Source organism: Peromyscus californicus, unplaced genomic scaffold (assembly GCF_007827085.1).
Source record: "Peromyscus californicus insignis strain IS unplaced genomic scaffold, ASM782708v3 Scaffold_6__1_contigs__length_162567912, whole genome shotgun sequence".
In the NCBI taxonomy this organism is placed as follows: Eukaryota; Metazoa; Chordata; class Mammalia; order Rodentia; family Cricetidae; genus Peromyscus; species Peromyscus californicus.
The window spans coordinates 130,469,456-130,487,369 of NW_026294584.1; the positions used below are offsets into that span (position 1 = coordinate 130,469,456).

The 17,914-nt window shown below is 43.5% G+C and overlaps 1 protein-coding gene across 2 annotated transcripts in view; it reads right to left on the minus strand.

Annotated features, from left to right (window-relative positions):
* Nucleotides 1-16,161, minus strand: part of Raf1 (Raf-1 proto-oncogene, serine/threonine kinase) — a 57,160-nt gene extending 40,999 nt beyond the window's left edge. Inside the window, exon 1 of one of the 2 annotated variants that reach the window (XM_052721963.1) lies at nt 15,792-16,161. The gene's annotated coding sequence lies outside the window, so the exon portion shown is untranslated. The remainder of the gene's footprint in view (nt 1-15,791) is intronic. The other variant, XM_052721965.1, reaches the window with a different exon arrangement.
* Nucleotides 16,162-17,914: the final 1,753 nt, after the last annotated feature.

The window sequence follows — 17,914 nt, forward strand, 5'->3', positions numbered from 1 at the left end:
GAGCTACATCCCTAGCCATTAAGATAATATTTTTTGTTGATTGGTTGGTTGGTTGGTCTCACTATGTAGCTCTGGCTGTCCTGGAACTCACTATGTAGATCAAGCTGGCCTTGAACTCATAGAGATCCACCTACTTCTGCCTCCCAAGTGCTGGGATTAAAGGCATGTGCTATCACCACCACCTGGCTGATATTCTTCTTTTTGTTTTTTTAATGACTATTTTTATGTTCAATTATGTGTGTGCAGTACCCACAGTGGCCAGAAGGGAGAGTCAGGACCCTTGAAGCTGGAGTTTAGATGGTTGTGAGCTACTATGTGGGTGCTGATGCCCTAACCACTGAACTACTTCTCCAGCCCCCATATTCTTAACTATACTTAAAAAAAACCTAGTTTCTGAGAATGTGGTAATACACTATGTGGTTAATATTGATTACAGAAAGTCTTCATCAATGGAGAGAAACTCAGAACTGTAGAAAACAGTTTATTTAGCTCTCCTTTCCATTATCTCACAGTACTGTTAGAATTAATCAAAAGAAGGCCAAGCATGGTGGCATGTCTTTAATCCTGGTAGAGGCAGGCAAATTTTTAGACCAGACTGGTCTACACAAGTTACAGACCAGCCAGAGCTACATAGTGAGACCCTGTCTCAAAGCATCATCATCATCATCATCATCATCATCATCATCATCATCATTTATGACAATGATGACAATAAAGCAAGCATTATTCTTATCTCTTTTTTAGATGAAGAAAAAGTAGGGTTAGGAAATAGCTCTGTGATAAAGTGCTTGACTAGCATGGATAAGACTCCAAGTTTAATTCCCTGCACCTGAAAATAAAAAGTGAAGCTTTAAAAAAAAAAAAAAAAAAAGGGCCGGGCAGTGGTGGTGCATGCCTTCAATCTCAGTACTCGGGAGGCAGAGCCAGATCCAGGACAGGCACCAAAGCTACACAGAGAAACCCTGTCTCAAAAAAACAAAAAAACGAACAAAAAGAAGGGTAACAACTTAAGAGTTAAACAAATCAGTGAAAGCCAGTACTATGCACAATGAATGTATGCCAACTTAAAACAAACAAAACCAAGTCCTCAGGTTTTAAACTATAGCTCTAGCCGGGCGGTGGTAGCTCATGCCTTTAATCCCAGCACTCAAGAGGCAGAGCCAGGCAGATCTCTGTGAGTTCTAATTTAAATTATATAAATTTGGACTTGAGGTAATCATTATGTATTGTTAGTATTATACTACTTTGGAACACATGAAAGAAAGGAAAATACAGACTATGCCTTACCTTACACATCATTTTGCAGTTCTCTTCTAATTCAAGAAACCTTCCTTTCTAAGTGACAAAAGATTTACTTTAAATTAGTGGTCTTCTAGCAGTCATAGTTAGTCCCATGCTTTTCTAACTTGGTCCTTACTTCTTCTTAGCCATTAAATGACAGAAGATACATTAAAATTATGAACTTCTGTTCATACAGCTAACAATCTGAAATACAGTGAAGAGACAACACATTTCTATTAAGTCATACATGAAAGCTTTGTGTTGTCATTCTTTTTTACCTTCCTTCCCAAAAACTTTTCCCCCAGTGGTAGTAATGAATACAGATTGTTACCTGCTGGAGGGAGTTTCTCCTTGGCTTGAAAGCAGGAGGAAGAATAAGTTAACACAGCTCAGTCAACATCTGGCAGCAACACTCCTATTATCCTTACTGACGTCTAGGTTTAAGACTTACTTATGCCAGGTGGTGGTGACGCACCACTCGGGAGGCAGAGGCAGGCGGATCTCTGTGAGTTCGAGGCCAGCCTGGGCTACAGAATGAGTTCCAGGATAGGTTCCAAAGCTACACAGAGAAACCCTGTCTCGAAAAACCAAAAACATAAAATAAAATAAAATAAGCCGGGCGGTGGTGGCGCACGCCTTTAATCCCAGCACTCGGGAGGCAGAGCCAGGCGGATCTCTGTGAGTTCGAGGCCAGCCTGGGCTACCAAGTGAGTTCCAGGAAAAGCACAAAGCTACACAGGGAAACCCTGTCTCGAAAAAACAAAAAATAAATAAATAAATAAATAAATAAATAAATAAATAAATGAATGAATGAATGAATGAATAAATAAATAAATAAAATAAAAGACTTACTAGTATTGTCACCATGTTGTGCCCCACAACCCAGGGACTGGAGAGTAAGCTCAGGGTCAGTGCTCTACTACTGAGCTATATCCCCAGCTCTTGCTCTGTTAAGACAGGGCTTGGCTATCTAGCCCAAGCTGCCCTTGAAATATAAATCCTAGCCAGATAGTGGTGGTGCATGCCTTTAGTCTCAGTGCTCAGGAGGCAGAGGCAGGCAAACCTCAAGTTCAAAGCCAGCATGGTCTACACAGTGAGTTCCAAGACAGCCAGGGCCACACCAAGAAACCCTGCCTTGAAACTCTCCCTGCCGCCTCCCACAAAAAAAAAAAAAAAAGAAAGAAAGAAAAAGAAAATTCTCCTCCTTCACTTCTACTGCTGGGATTACATACAATACGCATAACTATGCAGCCTGACATGTTTTTCAGTCTTTAAAGATTACAGAGAAAGCAAAGTGTTAGTATGAGCTAACCAAATAATATTGTCATTACTCTTTGTTAAAGAAGCAATGATGGCTCTACTGACTAGAAGTATAAGTTGCCCTTCTACCTCCTGAGTGGATTTCCTGAGTCTGCTACCCAACATCGTGACCTACTATACTTCTCTACTCCAAAAGAGTTCCGGGTCCCAAAGTAAGGCCATCTTGGTCCATACAGTAAGTTCCAGGCCCAGGCAATAAAATTCAAACATAATAAGCCTATAAGTCAACCTCTCACATTACTTGGAGAAAACTGTATCTCCTCTGTGTCAATTTCACACCATCGCATCCATTCCTTTTTGCAGATTATCTCTAAATTCTTTTTTTTTTTAATGTGTATGGGTATTTTGCCTGAGTGCATATCTGTGCACTCATGGAAGCCAGAAGAGGGTATTGAATTCCCCTGGGAGTGGAGTTAGTTTTGAGACACCACGTGGGTGCTGGGAATCAAAGCCTGTCTGTCCTCTGAAGAGCAGCTAGTGTTCTTAACTGCTGAGCCATCCATCCATCTCTCACCCCTCTCTCTTAAAATTTGTAAAGACTCCTGAGGAGCTGCAAAGCTGGCTCAGTGGTTAAGAGCACTTGCTGCTGCTCTAGCAGAGGACTCAAGCCTGGCCCTGTCTTGGGCAGCTCACAACCATCTGTAACTCCAGCTCCAGAAGATCCAACGCCCTCTTAAGGCTCCTGCAGGCATCTGCACTCACGTCCTCAAACCCACAGAGGCACACATAATTTTAAAGATCCCTTGGAACAATTCTAGATGCTTCATCTAAAACCTATGTTAAAACCTATGAAGGAGATCAACACACTCCTAACCTATAACCAACCTATGCAACTTTCAAAATATCTCTCTGCCACAATTTGTCATTTCCTCAAAAATCTTTTTATTTCCTAGCAATGGAGAAATAAAAATGGTTTAGCATCAAAAGAAAATAGGCTGGGAGGTGGTGACACACACCTCGCACACCTCGCAGCACTTGGGAGACAGAGGCAGGCAGATCTCTGAGTGTGAGGCCAGCCTGGTCTACAAAAAGAGTTCCAGGACAGCCAGGGCTGTTACACAGAGAAACCCTGTCTCAAAACACCAAATAAACAAACAAACGGGACTGGGAACGCAAGAGGCAGAAGTAGGTGGAGCTCTTTGAGCTCAAGGCCATCTTGGTCCACACAGTTCCAGGCCCAGGCTATAAAATTCAAACATAATAAAAAATGAATAAATAAACCACTAGGGGCTAGAGAGATGGCTTAGGGCTTAAGAGCACTGCTGTTCTTCCAGAGGACCTCCATTCAGTTCCCAGCACCCACATGGCAGCTCACAGCTGTCTCTAACTCCAGTTCCAGGAGATCTGACACCTTCTCTGGCCTCTCTGGGCATCAGGCACACTTGTGATGCACAGACATACATGCACGCAAACATTCACACATAAAACAGAATGAATAAATAAATATTAAAAAAGAATACTGTGGGGAGTAAGTTCTCCAACTCCATACCCAAATTAAACTGACAACAGTAGGAGAATCTTGAAGTAAAGACCCATCTGTGTTACATAGCCAGACCCTCTCTCAAAAAAGGGCATAATTAGGGCTGGAGAGATGGCTCCAGTTAAGAGCACACACTGCTTCTCTGAAGGATCTGAGTTCAATTCCCAGTACCCACAGCTCATTACCACCTGTAACCCCAGCTCGAGGGGGATCCAACACCTCTAGCCTCTGCAAACACCTGAACTCACATGCACATACCGACACACATGCACACAATTAAAATTAAAAATAAATTATTTTTAAAGGAGACTAACTAAATAAATTTAAATTTAAAAACATAAAATGTTCTAGATCTGAATACTTATAAGGCCTAGACTCCAGTAATTAGTTTGAAAATACCAATGCAATTGAGCATTGAGCATACAACTCGGGGATGGGAGGGCTAGGGAGTGGAGGGGCGGGGCTCACACACACACAAAAAGTTCTGCTGAACAAACATGAGCTGCTCTGATCTTCATCTCATCCCAGCTAGAAAACAGCAATGGTCTAATTTGCACAAGGCTTATGCTACAGTTTCCCAACCAGTCCAAAAGGGCAGTCTCATGCACGGAAAGGTGGTCAGTATGTGTCAATATTTTGAGTTTCCTCATCTCTCTTTCTCAATTTCTAGCCACAAACTGGTGACTTCATCAGATGACTGGCCAACAGACTTACATAAAGAAATGGACCACACTACCCTTCTAAATGTTAGCGAGCAAGAGCTACTCAAGTATCAGAAGCAGATTTTATTGTTTTGAAGTGTGACTGATTTTAAAATGCAAATTGAGTAGGAACTAGTTCAGAAACAGTATTTACACAGTCAAAAATGCCTGGGACCAATTTCATTTTAACTCTCAGCACAAAATGAGTTTTTCATTATCCTCTTTAAATCTTTTGAATTGTTTTGGTTAGCTGGTTAGCTGGTTGGCTAAATGGCTGATCTAGAGTCTCACTATGTAGGTCAGGCTAATCTTGAACTCGTGATCCTTCTGTCTTAGAATCTGACTATTGGGATTGATTACAAAGGGTACAGCCCAATATGTGGCTTTCTTTGAATTGTTTTTAAACTCAGCTTTTCTTTTCATCTCCAAATCAGTTGTTGCTTCTTTATTTAGGTAGTAACTAACAGTTTTGTTGTGTTTTTTGAGACAGGGTTTCTCTGTATACCTCTGGCTGTCCTGGAACTTCCTCTGTAGACCAGGCTGGCCTCTAACTGGGGATCCACCTGTCTCTGCCTCCCCAGTGCTGGGATTAAAGGTGTGTGTCACCACTGCTCAGCGTAACTGATCATTTTTAAATGTAGAATCCACTTACAAAGTACAACATTAACACAACACCAAAGTATACAATGTGCAAATAAAGTATAGAGATGCCAAGTCTGGCACCCACAGTAAGGAGCTAAAATGACTATGTCTGAAAAGAAGGAGGAGCAGCAAAAACCACTGTTATCTCATCTTGCTTGAAGCTCACCACATGGAAACACTAATGACTTAATTTCATGTCACACTGTATTTCACATAAAAATTATAAATTTTTGTGGCAAACCTTACATATGCAGCAAGTAGTTTTTTTTTTTTTAAAAAAAAAAAAAAAAAAAAAAAAAAGCCTTTTTGCCAGGCAGTGGTGACAAATACCTTTAATCCCAGCACTCAGGAGGCAGAAACTGTGAGTTCAAGGCCAACCTGGTCTACAGAGGGAGTTCCAGGACAACCAGGGCTACACAGAGAAATCCTGTCTCAAAAAAACAAAAAATTAAATTAAATTAAAAAACAGCCGGGCGGTGGTGGCGCACGCCTTTAATCCCAGCACTCGGGAGGCAGAGCCAGGCGGATCTCTGTGAGTTCGAGGCCAGCCTGGACTACCAAGCGAGTTCCAGGAAAAGGCGCAAAGCTACACAGAGAAACCCTGTCTCGAAAAAACCAAAAAAAAAAACCAGCCAGGCAGTGTAGTATACACCTTTAATCCCAGCACTCGGAGGCAGAGGCAGGTGGATCTCTGAGTTTAAAGTCAGTCTGGTGTACATTTCAAGATCTGGGCCAGCAAGGAATATACAGTGAGATCCTATTTCTAAATAAATAAAAAAGTGAATGATTGAAAAATTAGCCCTTCTCAGACCAGTAAGATGGCTCCACAGGTAAAGGAACTTGCTGCCAAGCCTGACTATATAACTTCAATCTCCAGGTCCGACATCATAAAATAAAAAACCTGATTCCTGCAAGTTGTCCTACACAATAAGAATTCTAAAAAAGAACAAAACTTGTTTTGCCTTTCTCATGCAAGTGCTGTCATATCACACCTCTAACCCTAGAACTTAGGATGCTGAGGCAAGAAGGAGGACTTGAAAGTGAAAGTTTGAGGCCAGCCTGGGCTACTTAGTCAGAACTTGGTGTCAGTTTGAAGGAAAAGGAAGCATACTTGGATATGAAGTGTGCTTCCACCTCTGCCAAGGCTCTTCAGTGAAAGTTTGGTTCACAGCTAGTGAGGTTCTTTGCGGAGATTCTTAAACTTTAAGGAGTAGGTCACCAAGGTCATGTTCTTAAGGACTGTATCTTGTCCCCAGGTCCCCTCTTTCTGTTTCCTGTCTCTCATGAAGTGAGTAGCCTCTGCCACATGCTCCCACCACCATGACGTTCTTCCTCACCACAGAGTACATAATCAACGGAACTATGATGTAAAGCATGGGAAATCCCAACACTCCAAAGGTGGAGGTCAGAGGATCAGGAGTTCAGGTCATCCTCAGCTACAAAGAGTTCCAAGCCAACCTGAGCTACATGAGCGCTTGTCTCAAAAAATTCACATACAAACTTAGTGTTGGTAGGCATAATGGCATAGTACTTGGAATCCCAGCACTCAGAAGGCTAGGCTAAGACAGGAAGGTGACTGAATTCAAAGCCAGCCTGTGGTTACTTAACAAGACCATGTCTTTAAAAACCACCAGGCGGTGGTGGTGCATGCCTTTAATCCCAGCACTTGGGAGGCAGAGCCAGATGAATCTCTGTGAGTTCGAGGCCATCCTGGGCTACAGAGTGAGTTCCAGGAAAGGCGCAAAGCTACACAGAGAAACTCTGTCTCGAAAAAACAAACAAACAAACAAACAAAAAAACAATGGTCAGTAAGATGGCTCAGCAGATAAAGGCATTTGCCCCAAAGTCTGGTAACCTCAGTCTGATCCTGGAGACCCACCTGGTAAGAAAATGTACTCCTGCAAATTGTCTTCTGACCTACACACACACACACACACACACACACACACACACAGAGAGAGAGAGAGAGAGAGAGAGAGAGAGAGAGAGAGAGAGAGAGAGAGAAATATAACTGTAAAAGAACAAGTAAATATTAGGATTTAGATTCATCCTGGTCCCTCAGGCTCTCATGAAATTGTTTCCTCACAAATATCTACAAGAATAAACATGAAGCAGAAATCAGTCATTGGAATTTATTATCTAACAAGATGAGACGCTCACAAATGACTATACAATAGAAGCCACAGAAAGAACAAGGAAGGGCCGGGGCGGTGGTGGCACACGCCTTTAATCCCAGCACTCGGGAAGCAGAGGGAGGTGGATCTCTGTGAGTTCGAGGCCAGACTGGTCTACAAAGTGAGTTCCAGGAAAGGCTCCAAAGCTACACAGAGAAACCCTCTCTCAGGGGAAAAAAAGAAGAACAAGAACATAGAAGGTTAAGGATGGTAAATAACAGTAATAAGAGCAAAAGGTCAAGGAGTGACTCTCAGGAACAAGAACAAACCTCTAACTAACCTCTGCTAATCCCTCCTCCACTAGACAAAATTCTTCAAGGTAAGAACTTCCATTCATCACCTTGTACCCTTCACGGTGAGTGCCTACACCTACTAGGTACTTTAAAAACAAACAAAAAGAAAATAAAAGAAAAACAGTTTTTAGGGCTGGCAAGCAGCTCGGTGGTTAAGGGTGCTTGCCTGATGATCTGAGTTCAACTCCCAAGACTCACATAGAAGGAAAGAATAGATTCCCTCCTCTGACCTTCATTCATGTATGCTGGAAAGATGGGTAAGTGACTAAGAGTACTTACTATTCTTGCAGAAGACCTGAGTCAGTCTCAGCATCTGTGTCAGCTGGCCAACAACTACCTGGAACTCCATCTCCAGGGGGATCCAATGCCTCGGGGAGTCCTTAGGTATCTGCATTCATATGCATATACCCCCACAGGCACATGCAAGTAAAAATCTTAAAATAGGGCTGGAGAGATGGCTCAGGGGTTAAGAGCGCTGACTACTTCTTCCAGAGGACCCAAGTTCAATTCCCAGCACCCACATGGCAGCTCACACCTGTCTGTAACTCCAGTTTCAGGGGACCCCGATACCCATGGCAAAAACACAAATGCACATAAAAATAAAGTATATTTTTAAAAAATCTTAAAATAATAATTTTAACTTTTAGTAGGCTATAATAACAAACACTTGTAATCCTTGCATGTGGGAGGCTGAAGCAGGAATAGATCAAGGCTAGACTTGGCTATGTAGTGAGCTCAAAGCCATGTGGACTACGTGAAACCCTGTCTCAAAATTTTAAAAATTTAGCAGCTAAAGAGATGGCTCCATGGTAAAGAGCCTTTATTGTTCTTACAGAGGACCCAGGTTCAATTGACAGCACATACATAGTTGGGTTGTTATGGGTTCACATTCATCCAAGCCTCCAGTTCCAGGGAATCCAACAGGCATGTGCATGGTGGACATACATGCATGCAGGTAAAACATTCATACGTGTAAAGTAAAATAAATAAATCAATCTAAAAGAATGTTTAATGTAAATAAATTAAAACTAAAATGACTTTTAAATCTGGGGGCAGGAGGTCCTAGGTGTGATCCTTAGTAGCACCACATAAATAGGTGTAAGGGCTCAAGGCTTTAATCCCAGCAATTGAGGTAGAGGCAGGAAGATCAGAAACTCAAGGCCATTCTTGGGTGCATAGCAAGTTCAAGGGAATAAAGACGTAAAGGAGAATAATGGAACAGGAAGGGTTAAACTGGGGTAGGTCAGCAGAGAGTAGGGTAAAGAAGGTAGCATGGGAAAGACTTTTCAAAAAAGACATATGGAAACCTAGTACTATAGAAACTTTCTAAAATATTTATATCTACACATGCACACATGCACACACGAGATGAGAGAGAAAGAGAGAGAGAGAGAGAGAGAGAGAGAGAGAGAGAGAGAGAGAGAGAGAGAGAGAGAGAGTTAAAATGTCCCTAGTAGATACCAGAAGCTAACTAATAAAAAGCCCTGTGCCAGGAATGGGTTACTTGTTTTGGAACTGTTGGCCAGAGAGGTCCACAGAACCCCCACCCCCAAACATTAAAGGATATTGTCACTGCTCTTAATATCGTTCAGAACTTGACAGTAGTAAGACCCTAGTGCTAAAGACACCACATACTTGAGTCATAAAGCATGGCAAAATCAAGCTGGTATGGACCTGGAAGTTTCATTCCTATTGGCCAGCTTTCAAAGGGCTGGAGGGTGCAATGCATAGTACTGAAGGAGAAAAGCAATCATCAGTCATACACAGCTACAATAATGACTGGCCTGACAAGACACGCAGCATACTGGTGCAATGGTGGCACAAACAGCATGTGAGTAACCAACCACTTTCTGATTGGATTTTAAGTCCCAATCCACAGTATGAAACCAATACCTGATACCATTATCAAGCTAAGAAACTTATGGTCATAGATCCTAGAGGAAAACTTACTACTATTATGCTGCTAAATGAACACAGTATTAAACTGACTCCTAATGATTTATTGTTACACTCACAGAGCAATGTATCCCTCAACCCTCATCTAAGAAGCTTCTATTTGCAGTATATAACAGTGATTTACAGGGACCCACAACTGGCCAAGGTGCAGAGAGACTACAAAATGCTCAGCCCTAAAGGGAGCATACATACTACACCTCCAAGGTTCAGGGATGATGAGGAACAGGGGGCAGGAAAGAGTCTAAGTGCCAGAGGCTGTGGATGACTACAAGGAAACATTCTCTTCTGGACACAGGGCAGCTGCACATTAGAACTCACAGCAGCTGGGACAATATGTACAAAACCTTTGCAAATCAAGCCAGACTAAATAAATCCCAGCATGGAGAAGGGAGTTGAACACACAATCCCACCCCTAGCCAGGGAGCTATTAGCAATTGTCAGCTGCTGGAAAAGGGAGAGACAGCTTTCTGAAAGAGTGTAGGTCCAGGTGTGTCAACCACTCCCCAGCAGAAGACCACACACCCAAGAATATTTGGGCAGCACAAACTGGTCTTGAAACCTTTTTGGGGGGGGGAGGGGGGGTTTTCAAGACAGGGTTTCTCTGTGTAGCCCTGGCTGTCCTGGAACTCAGAGATCCACCTGCCTCTGTCTCCTGAGTGCTGGAATTAAAGGTGTGTGCAGGCACCGCTGCTGCCACCACCACTATCACCACTAGTGATCAAAAAAAAAAGGAAAAAAAAAAGGACACAAAAGTTGGATGGGTAGAGAAGAAGGGGTAGATCTGAAAAGAGTTGGAGAAAAGGGTGAATACAATCAAAACATACTGTATGAAATTCTCAAAGAACTAATAAAAGTCAGGTATGATATACATGCCTATAATTCCAGCACTTAGAAGGCTCAGGAATAAGGTTGCCATGAGGTTAGCCTGGGCTCCTGTCTAAAAACAATAAACATGTGAGACAAAAACTCAAGACATAACCATTAAGTACTGACTCTCCCAACACTCATGTACTGGGTTGAAGAAAGGCAAAGAGACTGGCAGTGTTAATGGCAGAGTTTGCCTAGTCTACTCAAAGCCCTAGGTTTAATCCCCAGCACTGTATCCAGAAAAACAGAAAAAAGGAGCTGTTTTGCCCAAACACCGTCTCCTTATAGAAAGTCAAGGAGAAAATCAGAGAGAACTTCTATTTCATAGTAGGTTGGAAGGAAATAGACAGGAGACCATCTTGACTCATCCAGCCAATATGTTTACTCTTGCTATTAGATGACAATAAATTAAATAGAATAGCTAGAGAGAGGAAGATGAAACCTGCATGCCTTTAATCCTAGCACTTGGGAGGCAGAGGCAGGCGGATCTTTGAGTTCAAGTTCTACATAGTGAGTTCCAGGACAGACAGAGCCATGTAAAGAGTCCCTGTCTCAAAAAAAAAAAAAAAAAAGAGGAAGATGACCCTACACAGTACAGTCCACACTACTTCTCTGAAAGAATGTGCCATACAAGAGTTCACTTTAAACACTCTCATTGCCAGGCAGTGGTGGCACACACCTTTAATCCCAGCACTGGAGAGGCAGAGAGCCAGGCAGATCTCTAAGTTCGAGGCCAGCCTAGTCTACAGAGCAAGATCCAGGACAGGCACCAAAACTACACAGAGAAACCCTGTCTCAGAAAACCAAAAAAAAAAATTCTCATTGCCTGCTGCTTCCCATTTGTTACCCAAAAACTGTAAACATCGCTAAATCACAAGGATTTGCAAATTCTAAAATAGCTCTTTAGGATTGTTAATCCCCACCCAGCTAAATCCTTTAGAAACTGGTCTAAAAATAAAACCGTGTCAAGTGTTCTTCAAAATATACTATGTACACTGATTGGAATGTGATGCCAATTAACGCACTGTGAGCAATAAAAAAAAAAAAAAGAAACTTCAAATAGCCTGTGCCAAGCTAAATAACAAATAAATACCATCCACTTGAAAATTTTCTTCAGTTAAACTGAGATTCTGCGAGTAATTTTAGAAGTCAAATATCTGAAATCACTCACTAGGTGTTGTAGCACACACCTGTAATCCCAAATCTCAGGATGGCTGAAGTAGGAAGATCACAAATTTGAGGCCAGCCTTGACTACATATATGTATTTAATACAAGCATGCATTTAATTTATTTATTTTTATTTTATGTGTATGAGTGTTTGACCTGTTATATTTCTGTGAACCATGTGGTGCCATGTGTACCATGTGAGAACAGAAGACAGTGTCCAATCTTCTGGAACTGGAGTTACTGACAGTTGTGAGCCCCCATGTAGATGCTTACCCTCAAACCAGGGTCCTCTGCCAGAGCAACAAGCGCTCTTAACCACTGAGCCATCTCTCCAGCCCTGAGAATATGTATTTAAAAAACAACTGGACTGAACAATGGCTCATCAGTTAACAGTGCTTACTGCTCTTGCAGAAAATCTTGTTTGGTTTCTAGAACCTACACGATGGCTCACAACTACTTGTAATTCCAACTCCAGAGGATCTGATGCCCTCTTCTGACCTCCACTGACACTGTACACAGTGGTTCATACACTCAGCCACACAAACATACACATATAGGTACAATAAAAAAGAAAAAGTCAATCACCACCACAACAAAAACCACTAAGGGGCTGGAGAGATGGCTCAGTGGTTAAGAGTACTGGCTGCTCTTGCAAAAGACCTGGGTTCAGTTCCCAGCATCCACCCACATGCTGGCACACAACTGTCTGTAACCTCAGTTCCAGATGATGATGCCCTGTTCTGACCTCCAAGACACCAGGCACATACGTGGTTCACAGACATATATGCGGGCAAAATACCCATACATGTATAATTTAAAAAACTAAAATTAAATCACTGAGAGCTACACAAATAATTCTGGGAGCAAAGGAGTAGCATAATGACTCAAACACTACAAAAATTAAATGTGCAATTTTAATGTGTAATTAAGGACTTTTTACTCACAACTTTGAAGGCCAAAATAAAACACTCAGACATTACTATTATAAGATTACAGACAAGAGTTTAGACCTCATTAGTATCAACGGAATCTTGACAAAAATATCTAGTGTTATATTTTGAACCTGCTGGATGAACAATTATCAATTTCACCCATTTATATGTATACATATCAAAAAAAAACCTTCAATAACCTCTTCCTAAAGAACCTACACTTTTAATCCCAGCACTACAAGACAGAGGCAGGGGGATTGCTGTGAGTTCAAAGCCAACCTGGTTTATATAGTGAGTTTCAAACCTTCCATGGGCTACACAGTGAGACCTTACTTTAAAAAACAACAACAACAACAAAAAGCACCCAATATTCCTGATTTTTCAGGGATGGGAAACTGATTGTTATGGTCTATATACAACTTTAGAAAATTAACACAACAAAATTTTCAAGTCAAAGCTTGGTTTTTATGGTTTCATAAATCCCTCACTGTTCCATTGAACATGTCTTTCACAGACAGCATTTAAATTCTCTTCTGCAAGTCAACATTAAAGTATACTGTTTAGCTAACAAGCTCCTCCCAAGATCAGGGTTATTACTATTACACCTAACAGGCAAACCAAAGCATTCTCTCATATAATATTTTTTTCTATTTTTAGGTAGTAGGTGACTAACAAAGTTTTGTCTGGGATTTAAACATTAAGTAATCATACATTTACTAACAGACTTCCTAAAAGAGCAATTTGAAGTTAGTCATTATATTTATATTAAAAAAAAATTAGTACTTCTGCAAATGTCCAATTTCCAAAAGGTGTGAAGTTGTTTAACCTTCACAGCAAAAGTGACTTGAGGCTAGAAGCAAACTACTTGGGTTCAAAGTAGTTGTAATGCAGTATCATTCTTATTTTTTGAACACTTTCTGTCATAAATGAAAGGTTTTAATATGGTTCTCAGTCTTTTTTCTACTAGGCCAAATCCCTTAAAATTCGTTCAAAAGCCTTTCAGTCAAGTCTTCTACTTCACAGGCACACAAGGTCTTTTCAGCTATTGACAAGACCTTAACAAAGCTGCCTGATCCCACTTCAAGGCACAATCACAGCCCTGCAGACCTGATGATAAGCCTTCAGAACAGAAACATCAGCAGGTTTATTTTTCCAAGTATCCAGAGCTCAGCTAGGTCAAATGTTGCTGCTGGATTTTAAACAGCTTACTTAGCCCTTGAAGTGATAAGAGTAAAAACCAGTCAAAAGAATCTCAGTGGTTTTCGGTGATACACAACACCAAAGATTTTGAAACTGCCCCTCAAGTCTCTTCATATCTGAGTAGTCACTTCAGCATAAGCCTGATAATCAAAGTAGCTATTTAAGAATAATGTTCATTGGGCTGGAGACTTTAACAAAGCCTGCAACCTGGGGGCTCAATCCAAAGAAAATAATATACTGTATAAATAGGGTTAATTAAAAATTCTTTCATGCTACACTTTTTCAGGTGCTTTCCATAATCTGCCAATTTCTGTATGTTTACAGGACATGTTTTACATTGTCAGCAGAGATTTAAAACTCAGGGAGTTAGTAAAGAATACTACGTTTATGAAGTCAACATTTTTACATGCATGTATAACCTTAGAAAAACCTGCAAGAAAATCTCGGAATAGGGAGTCCAATTCATTAACGGTTGAACAAGCGCTAAACATTTTGTATCAATTACCAAAACTGGTTAGCTAGATTTAACAAAGTAAATCTTTTCAATTGTATCGACTTCACTACCATTGGCGGAGGGGGCAAAGCAGCCACCAGCAAGAGTTAAAAATTAGCAACTTGAAGTTAATTAATCCAAACTAAATGAAGTAGTTCACCACCATCCATCTCATAGACCCTTCACATGCTATCAGCTTTCCTTTTGGACCCTGATATCTCACTATCTCCTTCCTGCACCCCACATTTAATAGCTACTTCCCAAACTCATCCCAACTCCTGTAGGCCATCCACGCCTCTGTGCCTTGGTGCCAGCTGTTCCCTCCGCTGACAATGCCCTCCTCTCTGCCTCACCTAGTGAACACGGTCCTTCCAAACTCTTCGAGAAGCAAGCAAGGAACCTCGGGGCTTCTCTACTCCCCAAAGCGCACTTAACTGTTCTAAATCCCAAGAACACTTGAGAAATCAGTCCTTATCACCGCGCATTGTTTTTACGCCCCGGGAGCCAAAAGCACTAAGGGCAGTCTCCACAGACCCCACAGGACGCAATGCAGGCATCCAGACGTGCCCTGAATTCATTCCCCACTTCTATGCACAGACCCGACCCCCTCCCCAGGTCCCAGTCACGTCCCAACGGGGAGAGACGAGATCCCACCGTCACCCCTAACAAAGAATAAAAAACCAGAGGCACACCCTGGGCCCTGGAGAAAGGACAATGAATGAACACGGCCCGACTCGTCTCCCGTGATGTCCCAACTCCTCTCTCTGCATCCACTGGCTTTGCAGAAGCTAGACGGCTGTCGCTTCACACAAAAGGCATCCCGGTTCCCGATCTCGAGCATCCCCGGCCTTCCATTAGGAAGCCCCGGGAGAGGTCCCCACGCCTTAGTGGCGGGGCACTGACCCGTTTCTCGCTGCCTTCCTCGATTCTCTCGTCTTCCCTAAAAGGGTGTCACTTGAGCGAAGCAGCCCGAGAGGAGGTGCAAGGCCGGGCTCCCCCCACTTCTGCAGCGCGAGAGAAAAAGAACCAGCCCATCCCAGTGACAACACAGGCACCGGGCAGCTCCGGGCGAATTTTTTTTCCCCATTGCCAAAATATGAGGAATGCGCGCTGGGCACCGGGGTGGCGCTGGCACGTTTCCGAGAAACACTAGGAAATCTGAGCAGGGGTGTGGAAACTGGCTCGCCGGCCATGACACTCGGCCCGCGCCCGGCCCGCCACCCGGGTGACAGCGGCCTGACGGGCCCTTCGCCCCGCAACCGTGCCGTCAGCCCTGCGGCCTACCTGAGGGAGCCGGGTCACGCCGGGTCCCGTCGTGCGGCGGCGGCGGTGGCTGAGCGAACGGGATGCGGTCACATTCGGCGCGTCCCCAGCCCGGGGGACGGGGCCCCGGGGAGGCCCCGCATCGCTGCACTAGCGCCCCGCGCCTCAGGGCACGCGCCCCAAAGCCCGGCCAGCTGGCCCGTCTGAGGGCCCGCGGAGAGCGGCAGAGAAGCCTTCCCGCCTCAAGCTCGCTCGGCTCTAACTCCCGCCATCTAAGATGGCGGCGCAAGCACCCGCAATGAAGACGCTCTCCAGCCGCCCCGGCGAGCCAACCCTGCGCTCGACGCTCGTCTCGGCGACCTGCGGCGCCGCGGGCTCACCGCCTCCGCGCGAGCTCTAGAGCTCGGCTCTCCGTTTGAAACTTGGCTCGGGGATCTATCGCTCGGGCCTGGGATCTGGCCCCGCCTCCGGGGGCGGGGCCTCGCGGGGCTGCGGCCGCCATTTCGGGGTAAGACCGTGGCGGCGTCCCCGAGTGACTGCCTCTGGTCAGGGGCGAGCGGCAGTGAGTGCAGCCCCGGCCCCGCCACCCGCGAGGCCCTGGGAGGACCAGACGCGCCCGATGACACTCGGCACGGGGCCCAGCTTTGGCGCTTCCTCTCCGGAGTTGACATCCATGGAGAGTGGCGGCTCACGGGTTTTGTGGGAAAAGCCCTCATACTATATTACACCTCGGGTCCCTCGTTTGTAAATCGAGGTTTTACTATCATCGTTCATCTAATGGACCAAAAACTGAAAGTGTGGTGTTACACATCTGCAATACCAGCGTTTGGGAAGTGAAGGCAAGATGATCGGGAGTTCACTGTCATGCTGAGCTGCGTGAGACCCTGTCCAAAAAAAAAAAAAAAAAATTGGCCAAAAAAAATTTTTTTCCTTGATGAGTCAATACGGCCCACGGTGCGCCTTCGTACTGCCCTGGTGGGGTAGACACCTGGAGGGCAATGTTACATCGTCAACGTTATTTTGTTTCTCTTTGAAATAGCGACTCGCTTTTAATCCGGGGTTGGCCTCCGCCTCTATTCGCCTGCCTCTTTGTAACTATTTTCAAAGTAGCCATTTTGGGACCTGCGAGGTGGCTCAGGCAGGAAAAAAGTTTGCAGAGGAAAACCTGATCATCAGTCCTCTGATCCCTGATGATGAGGAACCTGTCTGACTCCATTTTAAAGGCAGGAGCCATTACGATGTATTTTTAAAAATAAATGAGTTTCTATTTACTGTGAGAGTTGAATAACTTTCCTGACCTTCCCCAACCAATGACCTTATTTTGTTTTTGAGAAGACCCTGACCCTCCTCGACTCTCCTTGACCCATCCTAACCACATGGTGGGTGATCACATTTTTTTAAAATATTTCCTTATTGCCCCCATTGTCTTCTGTAAAACTACTCGTGATTTTACTCCTTAAAAGGACCCCACAAGATGGGTCCCAAGCTGCTCTCTTTAGCCCAACTTAGGAGGCAATCGCTGGCCTGCTCTTGGGTGCACCCCAGTAAAAATCAAGCTTGCTTCAAATTTGGCTCAAGTTGTGGTAGTGGTCTTATTCTCGAGGTTGGTGTTAACAATGGAAGGAGAAAGCAGACTCCTGAAAGAGATCCTCTGACATGGATAGTAGCCCGTGTGGTACGTGTGCAACCTGCAACCGCACTTACAAACACACATTATACAATTTTTTTAAGTAATCATTTCTAAGTAAACATCTATTGGCATTTAGTACATTCACCAGGGTGTTGTGTAACCACAACTTTATTTCCAAAACATTACCATACTCTTAAATAAAACAACCTACTAAGCAGTTTCTTACTAGCTTCCCACCCAATGGCAACCACCAATATTCATTTTGCTACTACAGACTTAACGTTTTCTAGGATATCTTGTGTGCATGGATATTTATAGAGTGCAAGGCCTTTTATGACTTAAGTCTTTCACTTAGCCTGTTTCCAAGTTCATCTGTATTACATATGTGCCAATACTTCATTCCTCTTGAGGGCTAAATGATTCCATCCTAAGTTTACACCAGATTTTCTATATCTGGGATAACCATGGAGATTTAGGCTCTTTCCATCTTCCGGCTATTGTATTGGTTACTTTT